Genomic DNA, 16,852 nt, shown 5'->3' on the forward strand with positions numbered 1-16,852 from the left:
CTTCCTTCCTTCCTTCCTTCCTTCCTTCCTTCCTTCCTTCCTTCCTTCCTTCCTTCCTTCCTTCCTTCCTTCCTTCCTTCCTTCCTTCCTTCCTTCCTTCCTTCCTTCCTTCCTTCCTTCCTTCCTTCCTTCCTTCCTTCCTTCCTTCCTTCCTTCCTTCCTTCCTTCCTTCCTTCCTTCCTTCCTTCCTTCCTTCCTTCCTTCCTTCCTTCCTTCCTTCCTTCCTTCCTTCCTTCCTTCCTTCCTTCCTTCCTTCCTTCCTTCCTTCCTTCCTTCCTTCCTTCCTTCCTGCCTTCCTTCCTGCCTGCCTGCCTTCCTGCCTGCCTTCCTGCCTGCCTGCCTGCCTGCCTGCCTGCCTGCCTGCCTGCCTTCCTTCCTCTGGCACGGGGACCGAGCGCTCACGCGGCTCCCGGGGCCCCGGCACGGCTGAGAGCGGCCCGGTCCGAACGCGCCTTTTTGGGCAGGAATCCCTCCCAAACCCCAGCGAGACAAAGCCGACTGCGTGGCCACTCCGCTGTTTGAACCTCGCGTTTTTTTTTTTTTCCCCCCGCTTGCAGCACCTATTTGCTTTCACTTTCAAAGGTACTTTAATCACCCAAAGCCGGACAGGCGTTCTGCAGTGCTTTTTCTAGCAGGGAAAATCGCTCTCAAAACAACTTAGTGCTTTTGTTTCTGTGTCACAAAGGCTCTCAGCACTACCAGCCCACCTTCACACTGGATTAACTCTCAACATTATCTATGTAATGTTTACCACAACATTAGACACACATGAGCATCTTTGCCTACTTAGAAATGAAGCAAGCAGAACTCCAAACAAAAAACTTAAAGAAATCATTAATTTTGAGGAAAAGAGAAAAGCAAATTAAGCCCACATTGAGGTATGCTAACCTGGTAATGGATTCAGCTGGTCCTGAGCTAAAATCCAGTTGCTCAATTATACATTTATTTTTCCAGGCTAATTCCTACTTTAATTTAAATTAACAAACTTCTGGACAGTAACACTTGATACAAACCTGACCTACTAAAATCCCACAGATTTAGAAAGGTGTGATCATGCCCCAAACCTGCACTAATGCAGCGATGCCTTAGGGAGGACTAACAAGATGATTAGTAAGAACCAGCTTGCTGGAGGAAGCTTTCCACTAGCAAGCTGTCTCCTGGCAGACACCAAGGTCTCCTGCAGCTGAGTGGAGAGATAAAGGTTATCACTATTCCCATTAGCAGTGTTAGGAAGCTAAGAAGGTACATAATGACATGTCTCTCAATCCAAGCACAGCACATGAACTTATTTTTTATTTTGCTCTCTGCACTGACATGATATTTTAACTAAATAAACCTTGTAATCTATTTAGTAAAAAAAATTATAATTATTCATTATGATATCATGGATCTTATAACCAATTTTCTATACACATTCAACAATAGATTATTTCACAATATGGCAATATGATGTAACTTAGGTCAGGCGTGGAGGCGTAGTTTGTAAAGGCTGTTACTAAGTGACAAAGGAATTTAGGGCATCAGTGAAAAGGTTGCATTTGTTAACTATTCATTTCCAAACAGCGGTGTCTCCAAGGGAGCTGCAATTTTTATTTTTTTTTTAAATGGAATTTCCTGCCTACCTCTGCTGAAAGTTGCGAGAAGAACTGGTTGGGTATTTTGGTGGAAGAATCATTCTGGGGAGGTTTAACAAGCAGACATCAGTGATGTAAAGTTCCAGCCTCTACTATTTCACAAGGTTTTTCTTTTTTTTTTTTCTTTTTGGTTTTGGTTTTTATTTTTGGTTGGTTTTTTTGTTGTTTGGGGTTTTTTTGTGGGTTTTTTGTTTGTTTGCTTTTTGTTTTGTTTTGGGATGTTTTTGGGTTTTTTTGTTTTTTTTTTTTTTTGCTTTATACATCTCCACTTACAGTTCATGCAGCACAGTTATTTCCTGTTCAAATATAAAAACTCAATAGGAATAAACTTGTAATACTTTATCCTATCACACTAATAATGCACAGCCTATGCGCCATTTAAATCAGAATTGCTTTCCCCACAGTGAATGGTAGATAAAATCGCTATAGACTGCAGCAGATGGAATCGGAAACTTTGTCTTCATGTCTGTATCTGGGGCACACATGATCAGCCTGTGTGAACAAGGTTACAGCCAAACATGTAAAAAGAAATGTATCAGGGACAGTAGCATTTGCAGATAATATATCACAGAAGCAGCTCTGAAAAAAACAATTTCACTCTATAGAGTTTATCAAAAACTCCAACTGAGCCAGGCTGGGCAAGCCCACTCACCATCCTGCAAGGGTGAGAGGAGCATGCAGAAGTATCCTCTGTGCCAAAAGCCCTATGCAACAGGGAGAGAGATGTGGACATTTCCCAAAGCTGACAAGGTGTGACCAGGAAGGAGTGGAGAGGCCTGCTGCAATTGCTTGGCAGCACGGATAATGTTCTGGGGGATCTTCAGGACCACGTGCTGTCAGGAAAATCTGGCACTGTGGCACAGGCTGGGAACCCAATCCACACGCACATGTTCCATACTCACCATCAGTTTCAGAGAGCAGCTTTGTCTCCAAAGTACCTCCACAGCAGGAAAAAGAGCATCCCCTTTCCTTTTAAAGCTGGGGAACATAGGTACAAAGAAATTATTGACTTTTCCAAGGTTACTGAGCCAGACAGGAGCAGCTGAATCTTGGTCTGGTCTGCTGATCAGAGCCTTAATAACACTAAGCAATCCTCCCTCCAGCTTCAAGGCCACGACGCCTGTGGTTTAGTATTTTCACAGAGGGCTTAATCTGGGCATATGTAAGGATGTGCAAGACAGGAAAAAACCTCTTGTTTGATCTTCACAGGAAACCTTAGCCCTGAAGTAACCTTGAGGTAACAGAAATAATGAAAAACATGATTTTTACTTGTGAGTTTAACACACAAGGTTTGAAGGTCATCAGAGTGTTTCTGTCTCTGAAGAGAAAACTGGTGTTTTTACACTATACTTTCAGCACAGTGGCTCTAAAATATCTCTGCAAAGATGGATACAAGCAGTTTGTTTACCTGGTTAGGAACTGAGAAAAAAAAAATCAATAAGATTTAAAACTCTCCTTGGCTTAATTAACCTTAACATTTTATTCACTTAATCAAAGAAAAAAAAAAAATCAGCTTGGCTGTTTTAACAGCAGAGTCAACCCAACTGGAAAAGTCACCTCCAACAAGAAATTTTGAAAAGGAAAACTCTGGATAGCAACATGCTAGAGAAATGCCTTCAGCTGCAGACAGAACTGTATTGTAATGAAATCTTGTATTTTGACTTTCTACCTCCCCTTCCCTCCAAAAGACAGGGAAAACTGTTAGATTTGAATATTGGTTTAGATCAACTTTTTTCATGGGAAGGGCCACTGAATAGGATACAGACATACAGAATTATATGCCTGTAAATTTATTTTGCAGACTACCTGCACAAATAAACACATAAAAGAAATTGTGATTTAGTTAGGAGAGTGTGACTATTTCTTTAAAATTATTTTTTCCCTTCCCTAATGCACATTACTGAGTTATATAAATAGTTTTAAATTAATTTCAGAAACAGGGATTACTGGAGATCACTAATATTTCTCTTTCAAAACATACAAAAAGCAACAGCAATGCTGGAAATGGACTAGAGCTGCGAGGTCCTCATTCTGCATCTTCATGGCACACTTCTGGTGCACCAGTGATCTTCTGTAACCACTGGGAAACTGTGATTTTTCTATCTAGAGATCAAAGGGGCAGCATCTGTTCTCTGAGGACACAACGTCCTAATACACACTAAAGCTAAATGCTCTTAAGTTGCTCACTGTAGGGAACTTGGAAAAGAGACTTTGTTTTGCACCATTTATAGTGCTCTGCAATCAAAAGATTTTAGAAAAAAAACAGAAAAATACATAAGTTGAAAGAACTGTTCCAGACCTCATCCTAAATTGACATTATATAGAATGATAATAAAATGGACATAGATCTCTTTCATATCAAGCTTCCAGTTTTATTTGGTTCTATTTAAACACATATTTTTCTGTGGCAAACTGTATTCTCTCTGATCTCTCAGAGAGTGGGTTTCATACATTCTTGCACATATTTTAACTTTTAATCGTTTTCCAAAATTTCACTGCTAGTATCCTAGGCAGCCATCAGTGGGCAGTGATATGGGTCATTCTAGTTCAGAATTAAAAGGAGATGAGTATGACTGATCCTTTGATCCTTTTTCTCAAGGCCAAATCTTAGAACAAATCATCTGGAGAACTGCCAACAACTTCAGTAAGACCAGAAATTGTCCCTACTGTTATCTAAAAAACTTCATGTGCTGTATGAGAAAATCAGGATACAAATTCTCCAGCCAGATTAGAATCATTCTCCTACAGACTAGGTAAAGGATAATCAGACAAAAGAGCAAAGGGAGGGACTGCTGACTTTACTGATGCCTGTATGCTATTGCTCATCAAATTCCAAAATAGATGGAGAAAAAACAGGGAAATGTGAGCAGCACTGCATCAGTTCTTTCTGAGGAAAAGTGGGAATACTACCTTTTTTCAGTGTAACTTAGAACAGGTTGTATTATCTAAATAATGCATATTATATGTATATAACATGTATATAGATGCATATATATGTAAATATAATATACAAATACAAATACATAGGGCTGTTCTTGTCTTAATCTTTTATGCTTTGCTCCCAGCAAAGACTGAATGGAAGAAAATAAAGCTGGAATATAAACAACGTATGAAGTTTTTGTTTGTTTGTTTGTTGGTGGTGGTTATTTGTTTTGTTTTTGTCACAAAGTGATAGGACAAAGGGAAAAACCCAAGCTTTTGTTCCCTTTTTTGAATTTCATACTCTGGAAAGAGGTCAGTACATCTACACAAGTAGGCATGTGTATGTATGTATGTCAGATTTACTAGAATGGCAAGGAAGAAAATAAGGTGATCTCAAAAGAAGCCAAGAATCTGGGACTTTGAATTCTCTGACTTCAGTAGTGTTTCAAGGACTTGGAATGTGACAGATACTGGCATATTGTGTCTTGCTTTGAATGAGGGGTCGACTGAAGCTTTACAGCATCTCTGTTCCCAAACAGGAATATGCACAGCTCATGAGGCACATCTGAAAGCTTGGGATGTGATGGGGCATTCTTGACCCCTCCCTTTCTAGCATACAGTGCTTACTCCAACGAATGCCTGGCCTTTTACTGACCTTTAATTTCATAATAGGCTCATGTTGACAAAACACTTAAAAATGAGATCAACACAGATAGGTAGCTTGTGCTGCAATACAGAAACGAGTTTTCAAAAGCAGGGGAGCAGAGGAGATAAGCAGTAGTGGCATACATAATGGGAGCTACATGCTCAGCTGTTTGCATGTGGGGCTATCATCTTCAAGTACTGCATCCTATTACTAAAGCATCTTTTTTCTCTTTTGTTTTTTTTCCTCTAAAAGCCTATAAAACTTCGTGGTTTGGTTTTTTTTTAATTTTATTTTTGGTGGGGCTTTTTGTTGGTGATGCTTTTTTGAATTTCATTTTAACTAGTCCTACATTCCACTCAGTTCTATTAGGCAGCCACCTCTGAGTCAAAAGACAAAGGTAGATGGAAGGTGGAAAGAGTTTGAGAGGAGAACTAGAACCAAATAATTTCAAATTTGAGCTTCAGACCTCATAAACATCCATTTTAGCAAAGTTACCATGTCTCACTGCTCTTTAAATTTCAGGGCAAATACTTAGAGTGATAATTTAGCCACAGAATGTTTGTATTAAACAGGGGCCTCCTGCTCTCAAGTTTCTATAGTTTACAATTATTAAACACAACTCTTTCTGTCTGACATTCAAATCCATCTCTGCAACACACTCTCCTCTGGATTTGTGCCACCGAATGAAATGCTTTGGAAAAACAAAATAAACCAAAACCCTGCTGTGGAAACAGGACAAATCTAGTTTCACATCCCCTGCAGAGAGAGAAACAAGACGGAAGTAAAAAGCACCAAATGGAGCTCATAAAGCTTCACTCTGATCTCAGCCTCCATGTTCTGGCAGAAAGCGCTACCTAAGAAATGTGATCTGCTTCAAGTGAGAACAGCCTCTGATTGCACTGTGAGCACAAAAATATATTGTCAGTGAACAATTATCCTGAACAAACTCTGAATAAGGGAAATCTGACTACAGAATAAGGGGAAATGTGGTGGGAGGCAGGCTAATTGTCCCCCCTCCCTTGCCAAGACCTTATCTTGCATGCCAGCCATCTGTAGTAGCTGTTCCTGCAACTACAGTTTTGTGGGCTATGCTGAACCTCCTTTCCACAAACTGAACCACAATGAGGTGCAATCAGTCTTGCCCATCAGACACCATCCACTATGGAAGGAAAGTGATTTGAGTGCTGTAAAAACCCCAGTTTCTCACTTTATGTTCATATAATCACTGGTAGCTGCTCATATTCCTTATAACATTCCATGAAGCAGTGCATAAGCGGAAGGGAACTCATCCTAACCCACAAACACTATAGGGAGTCAATGGGGCTGGTATCAAAATTCACTACTTCTTTCTCTTTCAGCATGCCTACAAATAAAAAGATTTAATTTATTTATTTGGAAGTCACTTCCCAAAATAGAAGCACATTCAGAACACTGTGAGACCAACATGACAGAAGGAGAAAAATGAACACCTGGGCACAGGCTTTCTCCACTCCTGGATCCTGGACATCTCTTGAGGACTATCAGCAACTTAGAGAGAAAGTGCATGGTGTGTCAGGTTTCTATTTCAGGTTTTTGTTTTGTTTCCTACTTTTATACAGAATCCATATGCACTTTGGTACATGTATAGGGAGACAGTAAAGAAAAAGCTCACAACTAGACCAGGGAGGCCACCTGGTGATCAACGAAGCACTCACCTTGTTGTAAAACTACTCTTAAATTCAGGTAGGAAACAGCTTTTTCTGCACAAGAGCACAGCAGAATGCTCTGCCCAAATATGGCAGTTTCTCTAACACAAAGGATTGCTGACAGCTTTCTTCTGAACCCCCTATGATCACATTCATTACCGGGACTTTGAGTTGGCTTTATTAGTGTACTGGGCACTCTGCACATATTCATCATTGGGATTTTTTACAGCAAGAACATCTCTCATGTCATATGACAGTCTCTGTTTTAGACTTATTCCTTCAGAAAGTAATGCTGTCCTAGTATTTCTCCTTTTTTTGTTAATTAATTTATTTGAGACTATTCCTTAAATTTTCATTTTAATGCATTTTTTTCCAGGGATCTATTTTAAAGCTGAAAAAAACTGTCACTGATATAAAGTCTTTGTCACCATACATGTATGACTCTGCACTATACGTGCACATGTATGTATGTATATGTGCATGTGTATGCATAGATTATAAAAAAAAACCAAACCAAAAGACCTTCCCAAGTGCACCTTCCTACCTCCTTCCTTCTCCATTCTGAGCAGGTTCCTGCTATCAACTGCTGGAGTGTGCTCACTCTACACCTAGAGCTATAATTATTTTGCTTTAATTTTACAAAACCTTTTGTTCCATTCCCACGAGCCCACCTGATCCTTATATTACACTTTCTCTATTAAAACACTCATGCAGAACAAAGCACAGTTGTACTGATTCATAAGTAACTCACCCCCCACCCCCTCTTTTTCTTTCTACTAGGCTCATGCATCTTACCACAGTTTCATGACACTGTCCCTGATACCACTCCATGGTCCCATTTTTGCCTGTATTTCCTTTCTTTTAAACCATTATTTTTATGTGCTTAGAGTCCAATTACACCATTGTGTGCTGCTGTTTTGAATTGCTGTTGTTCTCAGTCATTTTAGTATATGCTCTTTGGCACAACCAACACAGTGCAGAGGGTGTTATGGAATTTATTTGTTGCAATCAGACTCTAGAATTCTTTATTATTATTCATATTCATCGAGTACAAGCACCAGGGCTAGCCCTACATTTTCTCAAGGCAAGCCAAAGGCCATTTGTGGCCAGCCTCTGACACCAGCCTCCCCTGTCTGCAAGAAAAAGGCCGAGCAGCAGCTCCAATCAAGGTGATCACTATTATTTGGGCATGGCCTGCACAAACCACTAGACCTTACAGAAGACCAAAGACACCAACAACACTTGTGACAGGATGTTCACAGAGGCAGTGGTCATTTCAGACTTAAAAAACCAAACCAACCTCTCATAAATTATTGCTGAAAAATGGAAGGACAAAATACAGACTGTCAGTAAAGATGGGAATAATAGAAGAGCTGTTTCATCTTCTTGTCTTGTACAACTTCCTTGAGCTGAGACAGCCTCCATTTTCTGGCTTATAAAGCTCTAAGCATTTTGTTAGGACTAAGTAGCAGATAAATAATCATCAGCCAGAACACTGCATGTGAAGGCAGTGCTAGTAAGGAGCAAATAAAGCTACTGGTAGACACCTTCTAAAGATGGAGAGCAGGAAATTTTGCAATGCTCTATTGAACATCAGAGGAGGTAGGCGAGTACAGGCCAAGCAAAGGGTGAGAGAAGGCAACAAGAGGAAGGAAAATGGGGTGTGTTTATGTTCTTCTGGGTGACGTGTAACAATGGTGAATACCAATACTTTCTAGCAATTAAAGAGAATAACAGGAAAAAAAAAGGGAAATGTGGCAAGGCACAAGAACAAATACATCTGTACAGGGTACAACCGAAAGTTGCAATTTACCAAAGAATAACCATTCTGAACATTTTATGTAGCAATGTCAAATCTATCAGATTTTTCTCCTATTAAATCATCATTCTACAGGAACAATCATTCTCTCAATCAATCCCCCGTGTTAACAACTCTTAGTAATGACTAACTTGGCAGGAACTGATGTTTACATTTATTTTAAAGTCCTGAGCACTGTTCTGTATTTTTTGGATGTTAAATTTCCTTTACATTTTGTCTCTTCTTTTTTAACCTGTTTTTAAAGGATGGATGCACTCAACTGGAAAATAAAACTTTGTGACACACACTCAGATTATGTTAGTTCAGGAAATTGGCAGTGGGATAAGAACAAAAGCATTCACCTCCTGATTGCTGATTCAAATCTAGCCCAAGTGAGATAGTCACATAAGCTATAAGCCTCCCATGGTGGCTTTGTGATTTGAGATTGTTTTTTATGAATCTCAATCCACTTTAGGCCAAGAAGCAGAATAACAAGTCCACTGCCTGAATGACCATTAAGCAGCATCACTGCACACAGTAACAACGGAGACACCAAAACCCAAACTGGTTCTGGGGACAAACTTCCAACCTTATCCTAGGAAACAATCATTAAAAAGCAGGGTATTTTGTTCCACACAAATGTAGAACAAAGGAAATGTATATGTCTATCTACCAGAAAGAAAATACCCCCTGTAGTCACATCAGCAGGTTGTTGTAACATTTACCTGAGGTGTAAGTACAGGTAATGTTGTGGCCCTGTGTCACTTGAGAGCTGAGAGACAGGGAAGGCAGGAGGAGAGAATACAGCAATGTTTTTTTATCATAACTCCTGAGAAGAAGCAGCAATCTCATGCAGTCCTTGCACCTTAAAAATCAAAAAATCCTCAGAGCTACTGAATCATTCATTGGTCATTATTTGGTCCAATTTTCCTGCCTAGATAAAAGACATAAATGAGGCATTTAATTTTGCAGAAGACCAAACCCAAGGAGGGCTGTATTGCACTTTTTATTTTATTTGGGACACAACTGATTAATGAATCTATTAGCAAAGCCATTTCCCTAAACAAACATCCTATAGCACACAACACAGTGATGCTCCGGCATATTTCCCATGACTCCTTCTTTTAGGGAGTATGAATCATTAAAATCACTTGGGAATTAGCTATTCCAGCTCCCTGCCTTAGATACATTTGCTAACCTGAGGGAGGTAAAGATCTCAGGACTCACAAGTAGATTTAAGTTTTCCCGCTGTCCATGCTGAAATTGAGCCAATGCAGATTCTACCTTTCTATCTGCATTCAGGTGCCTCTCTGTTATGTTTCATTTCACATTTGTGATGTTTATTCCTTAGAAAAAAGAAAAAATGTGAAGCTGACACACCATGTTTGCGTGCAACTTGGAATTGTTCTTCAGTGGTTGCAGCATGGATATGCACTTGCCTGTTCAAAGGGAAGTGGGATGAGAAAAAGAGCTGCCTTTTAAATGGCCAGGTATTGCAAATTTTACATTGGGAATTTCAGGAGCAAGTAGTTCAGAGTTTTCAGAGACATTACTGAAAGTATCTGTGTACACAGAAAGAAAAAGTTGGTGGGAAGGTCCCCCGTTTTCTCCTTTCCTTGTTCTTAATTAATTTTTTTCTTTTCCCTTTTTGGTAAGAAGTAAAAGGAAGACACTGACAAATAGGAAAAAAAAAAGTATTGATAGGATGATCTTTGTCCAAAATAGAATTTTTCAGAAGGAGTAGCCTTAGAGATTGCAAAGTATAGCTGTAAATACATACACATGTAAATGCTGTTATTACATAAAATTCCAGTAAAATGTATAAAAATTCTAAATACACCTAAGCAGACAGACTAAAAACTGAAAATTCAGCTGCTGGAAGAAGCTGGAAGAAGCAGACAAACAATAGTAACACTACTAAGAATTTGAAAAAACCCCACATATTTTATATGAATTTAAACTTAGGATGTGACACAGAGAATGTTGATTTAATTTAGGAGTCATAAGGTTAATAAGGCTGATTCACTGGCAGAGAATTCAAATACACATTGCATCTTCCTAAACCTTTTAAATTGTTTTGGGAAGGCTCTGGAATGAGCCGACTTGTCAAGGGAACCTGCATCTAAGTGAAAGCCAGCATTCAGTACATAACTCAAAATCATAAATTATGAGATGAGTTAGTCCAGCAGAGCAAGAAACTACTATTTCAGGGAAAGTAAAAGAAGTAATTTTCAGAATATGCAAATAAAAAGTAATAATTTTCAGAATATACAGTACACAACTTCAGCTCTCATTTAACATGAGTTTTTATGGACACCAACTACACTTAGTAAAGCACTTGTGGACTTGCTCAGTGTTTTCAGGAAAGCTGAAAGCACCAGCAATCAGAGAGAACTCAGATCTAAGTCTGCTTCAATGTGCCTTACTTATTGTGAGGAAAACAGCAGCACTAGGCAAACTCAGGTGCCAGAGCTGTACACAGGCCCACATTGATACGCTGAGCACTGTGATGATGTGCTGTGTGCCCCAGTGTGCTTTTCAAACTGGTTTTAAGTGATTGATCATTTTGATCGGTGATTCTGGACTCTTGGAATTCTTGGTCTCTGTGGAAGGTCAGATTCTTACTCAGAGCTGGTTTAACTTGATAGGCGACATGTTGGGCTTCAAGCACTGACATTTAACCAACGCCTTCAGTACCAGCATGTAGGCTGGAACCAGACCATCACTTTGTACCAAGTGACCTGCAAACAGAGCCTTTACCAAGAGTCAGAGGACACAGATGTTTACTGTGACATTCCCACGATAATGTGTTCACCAGTATGGAGAACAACACAACAGTAAATAAAACCTGTTCAGTTATTTTCTCCTGGATGAAGTTTCCAGTGAAGAAAGACTACCTCAAGTGAAGATACCATCACTTATACATGCTAGATTTGGCCCTGACATGGTATGTGAACCTACAGCAAGATTTGAATTTTACAATCAGCTTCACATGCTCCAATTATTTTCTCAAGCTGCACAGAAAGCAGAGGAAGCTCAATAGTAAAACAAGAGTCAGCTTTTGAAAAAGTATTATAGGGAATAATTGTGCTCTGGAGAATTTATTTATTTACTAATGCAAACAGTACACACTGAGATAACATCTGGCAGTGTTTATTACAATGAAACCCAATCAATACTTCTGTCTACTACAGTATCTGTCCACAAAATAGTCATTCCTCCTGGCATCCACAAGAAATACTCAACTATCTATTACAATAGTCTTTGTCAGCAAAAACAGAGGTTGACATGCTAAATCTTCTATTAGAAAAAAATTAGATGTACCTAGATACAAGAATGGTTGTGGAAAACTGCAGAGAGATGCAGTTTGTAGCATCACAAAGAACATTGGAAATAAATAAAATCATAGAAATGAAATTTCAAATGAATTAAGTATTTTGGGTTGGAAGAAACCTTCAGGATGATGTTGTTCCATCTTGTTCCCCCTTCCACTAAAGCAGGTTGCTCAATGCCCTGTCCAGCCTGGCCTTAAAACACTTCCAGGGATGAGGCATCCACAACTTCTCTGAACAACATCCTTAAAGAATTTCAAAAAGCAACATTCCCAGATCTTTTTTCTTGTGCCTCAGGGGAGGGTCCTGATAGATGGAAAGTTGAACCTGAGTCAGCAGTGCCCTGAAGCCAGGAGGGCCAACCCTGTACTGGGGGGCATCGGGCACAGCATCACAGCCAGGCAAGAGAGGGGATTGTCCTGCTCTGCTCTGAGCTGGGGCAACCTCACCTCGAGTGCTGGGGCAGTTCTGGGTGCCACAATGCAAGATGGAGAAGGGCCTTGGTGGGGAGCCCTGTGAGGAGTGGCTGAGGACACTTGGTCTGTTCAGCCTGAAGGAGACTGAAGGGAGACCTCACTGCAGTTACAGCTTCCTTGTGAGGGTGAGTGCAGGGGCAGTCATTCATCTCTTCTCTGCAGTGATCAGTGACAGGACTTGAGGGAGTGGCCTGAAGTTGTGTCAGGGGACGTTTAGGTCAAGTATTACAAAAATTTTCTTCACACAGGGAGTGGCTGGGCATTGGAGCAGGCTCCCCAGGAACACAGTCACAGCAACAGGCCTGACAGAGTTCAAAGAGGCATTTGGGCAGTGGTCTTGGACACATGGTGTGAGTTTTTTGGGTGTTCTGTGCAGGACCAGGAGTTGAACTCGATGATCCTTTTGGATCCCTTCCAACAGTCTATGATTCTATGAGTAGTTTTGCTACTGAACTGCTAGGCCTTTTGAGGCATTTTAAAGCGTAAGTAAAGGGAGAAAATTTGACTTCTCATTTCCTTTTAAAGTCACGATTCAAGAAGTAATACTGAACCTTTCTGCATAATTAAAAAACAAAAAATAAATTTGTTTTGAAAGCTGTATATTCTGAGCACTACAAAGAACACTGGCTTTTTCACATCACTTACCTGTAGCCCTGAATTTCACCCAGTTCTACAGCCCTGAATTGCTAGCTCTAGGGAGCAGCAGAGGGGAATTACAAAGTCCTATCCCACTCAGACAGTGGGACCAAATACTGGCAGCAGTAGAAGGGAGACTCAAGTGTTTCATAACATGGATATTCAGGCTTCCCGCCATGTCAACAAAGAAAAAGCAGGGAGAAAAACCTACTACCCTTTCTAAACTTCCACCAGTGCACCCATGATTAATCACAACAGAGCTTTGAGAATTAGTTCAGCATTAAATAAATAAATTCTATTTTCTTGTACAGTATATTTCTTTTACAAGAAATAGAAGCTTAAGGAGCTTGAAGAATATCTACTCTATAGTATAGATACATTCTAAACATTATGACAGAGATAGTGTAAGATATTTTTAGAAATCAAATGCTTTTAAATGTAATTAAGTAATAATGAAGACAATCACATAGAAAACTGTGCCACTGACAGTCTCCCAATGCAGGGACATCAACATTGTTTTCCACCATTCTAAGGCACAGGAAATTTATGTCTATCGCATGTTGATGAAAAGCAAACTATAAGGGGATAGAAAATGCATTCATTAAAATGTAACTAGCACATTTGGAATTCTCTAGGACATGAACGGACTGCAGTAAGGAAAAATATCTTGCTGGTAAGAAATCCTGTCCACGGAAAACCACCAAGTGTTTAGTCTCTAGAGCTTCCCTCTGGTTGCCTCTAGGCTGAATACCATCCAACAAGATGCTTCCCTTTGCCCTTAATACATACCAAGTACTAGACAAAGCCTCTAACTCTGGGGTTTGAATTCCACTTGGAGTCCTGCATCTAAATGTTACTGCATCTAGCACTGGATGTGGTAGGACAGTGTCCCCTCTCACCACCTATTTTCATATTTTTGCAATAGTATGAGATTTACATATGAGAAAATAATGATGTTTTGAGCATCACAGAAGTTCAAAAGAAGTTCATGCAAAGATACGGTTCAATAGCAGTCCAAAAACATATCTATTTGTATCTTTTATAGATTATAATCATAATTTAGTTGGGATTACCTTCCTACACACTAAGAATTTTCCTGAACTCTTGCCAAAGGACAGTTCCCTGGATAGGACAGGAAAACACTTGAGGTGACCATGACTGGTATCCTACGAAACTACGTCTTTGCTGGACATCTAGAGCTGTACTAATACCTGAATGTTCTCTCCAGTGCCATTCTGGAGCCCCGAGTATCAGCACATAGGCACAAGAACACCACAGCATAATAAAGTGAATTTATGCTGAAGTGAACAAGAGTTTGCCATGATAAATGTGCTCTTGAATGGCAAGCACAATCAGAGGAAGGGCAGCTGTAGTTGTAAAGGAGCAGTATTTTCTAAGCCACAGACACACACACAAAGAAGCTGAGAAGTAGTAACACACCAATTTCTGACACAGGAAGAAACCACAAAGGGGATCGTTTCTGGAGTGATGTCACATGGCCAAGAGGCACCAAGACAAATTAAACAGCATTGAAGCCCTGACAAAAGTAAAAAGAATGATCCTTTCCTTCCTGCAGGACTTAAACAGTTACAAGGTATCAAAACTTTTATATTTAGGTGCCATCCATGAGCATCACTATCTACAGCAACCTTGCCTATCGACTCAGGGATTTTTAACTTCTAATTATGGTATTATCAAGTCCAGTCGAGTTGATAGACTAATTCTGTACCTTCCTGGTCACCTGGTTCCTGGGTCCCTCAGCATTCTCTCTCTGCATTCCTCAGGCTTTTGTGGTGCCCTAACTGCTGGAATTTCCCTCTGGTTGCTAACAACATGCAGGCTAAAGCTGTCAGTATGGCACTAAATTCGCCCCAAAGGATGATTATTTTAGAACTGTTTGCTTCAGTAATCCAGTGTCACTTGTTCTGGGGAAGTGACAGCCACTCAGACATAAGAAGGTTAGTTGTGTATTAAAACAGGGCAGCAGACATGACAAAACAGATTATCCTCTTCACTTGAAACCCTAATGAATGGAAAAAGGAACTTGAAGACAAGAATTCATCTGTCTCTGATTCCAATTCTTCCACTGATGGTCTGATCTTACAAACTCTATACATAGGAACTGTGCCACTGTACCCCACCTAAGTGAACTGGGGCTGCATGATCATGAGCTAATCTGGTTTGTATTCAGAGAGGACATGCAGTGATCTGGTGCACAGCTGCTATCACTGCTGTTGAGAAATGTACACCTTGTTCTTGAAAAGGTTCTGCTGATAAGAGTCACAGGATTCTTGATTACTTGCTGCAGATCTTGGAAGAAATGGGATAACACTCTTCCATTCTACAAAAGATTTTAATATTCAAAATTTCAATAAGAACACTGCATGAACTAGAATGAAACTTCTAAGGAAATAAGATGAAAAAAACAATCTGCCAAAGAAAGCAACAGGTTCAAAAAAACTGTTAATGCAGGTTTTGACCCAGGGATGCCTTCAGTTATTGCTGGCACCAAAACATTTTGCACAGTCAAATACTTCTTTTTGGTTATTATTTAGAAATAAACAAATAAAATAAAAATTCTGATGTCTTTCATGCCAGTGGAAACTATTAAAACAAAAGACCAATTTTGGCACAACAGATTAAAATATCTTCCTAATCTATTATCTTATTCAGGGGCAATGTCAGGAAAGAGGGCAGTAAGAATGAGATCCTCTATAGTAAAATTCAGAGCCAGATAATTTAGCCTAGTGAAGAAAACAGACCAGAAAATTTGGGTAACTTACATTCTTCAGACTGCCCAACATCAGGCTCTGGAATCTGAAATGATTCAGCGAGAGTGTCCTCAGAGACACTGATGTAAATATAGAGTAACCACAATGCCTTTCTCTGGAGTCCCTCCCATTATACACTGGTTTAGCTAAACAATTTCATTTAAGATAGAACAAAATAGGAGTACTTCAGAAAAGGGCAGGCCTGTGCTGCTTTTTTTCCTTTCATAGTCTGAGATAACCTTTCTTGCTCAATAATATTTACTCTTTATTTTATCTTGAAGTAGAGTAGCAAATGCTTTGATAAATGGAGTAAAACATTTTCCACTTTCACCGTAACATCTTCAGGTGCTGAAATGCTGAACTGTTTTACTGCAACTTTCTACAGCAGTGCTATGAAGGGAATCAATACTTATTCCCATGCCTTTTTAACATGAGTGAATCACAGCCCATACTCCTTTATATACTGAAACAAACACACACCAGAGAGCCATCTTCCTATCCTCATCTATTCTGGCAGCTATTCTGCAAAAACAAGAGCTGCCATCTATGAAAAAAGTCATAATTTGACCCATTTGTACTCTACAGCTGATGCCCTTAACCTCCAGACCTACAACATACAAACAAAGCCCCACACAACCCCTCCACCTCCCCAAAAAACCCTTAAACATTTGTAAAAAAACAAACAAACAAAAAAAAACCACAAAACATGAGAGACTTAAAAAATAATTCCCAACACCTTTTCTGTGCTAAATTGTGAATGAGACTGATTAAAACCAACCTGAGAACTAAGAAAATTTTCCTTAGTTCTTGGCAAACTGCATTTTGAGATTTGCAGTTTCATTAAGTGAAAACATCTTTCTAGGATGTTTGCATGAAAATTCAGAAAACAGAGGCAATCAGAAGAAAAGAGAGACAATTACAAAGCTTATAATCTCCTGAGACATTTACCTTT

General features: G+C 39.6%; 1 long non-coding RNA gene across 1 annotated transcript in view; it reads right to left on the bottom strand.

The window, feature by feature from the left end:
* Nucleotides 1-306: 306 nt before the first annotated feature.
* Nucleotides 307-16,852, bottom strand: part of LOC134056120 (uncharacterized) — a 96,178-nt gene continuing 79,632 nt past the window's right edge. Inside the window, exon 3 of the long non-coding RNA XR_009934127.1 lies at nt 307-2,612. This is a non-coding gene — a long non-coding RNA (uncharacterized LOC134056120). The remainder of the gene's footprint in view (nt 2,613-16,852) is intronic.

This window comes from Cinclus cinclus, chromosome 2 (assembly GCF_963662255.1).
Source record: "Cinclus cinclus chromosome 2, bCinCin1.1, whole genome shotgun sequence".
In the NCBI taxonomy this organism is placed as follows: Eukaryota; Metazoa; Chordata; class Aves; order Passeriformes; family Cinclidae; genus Cinclus; species Cinclus cinclus.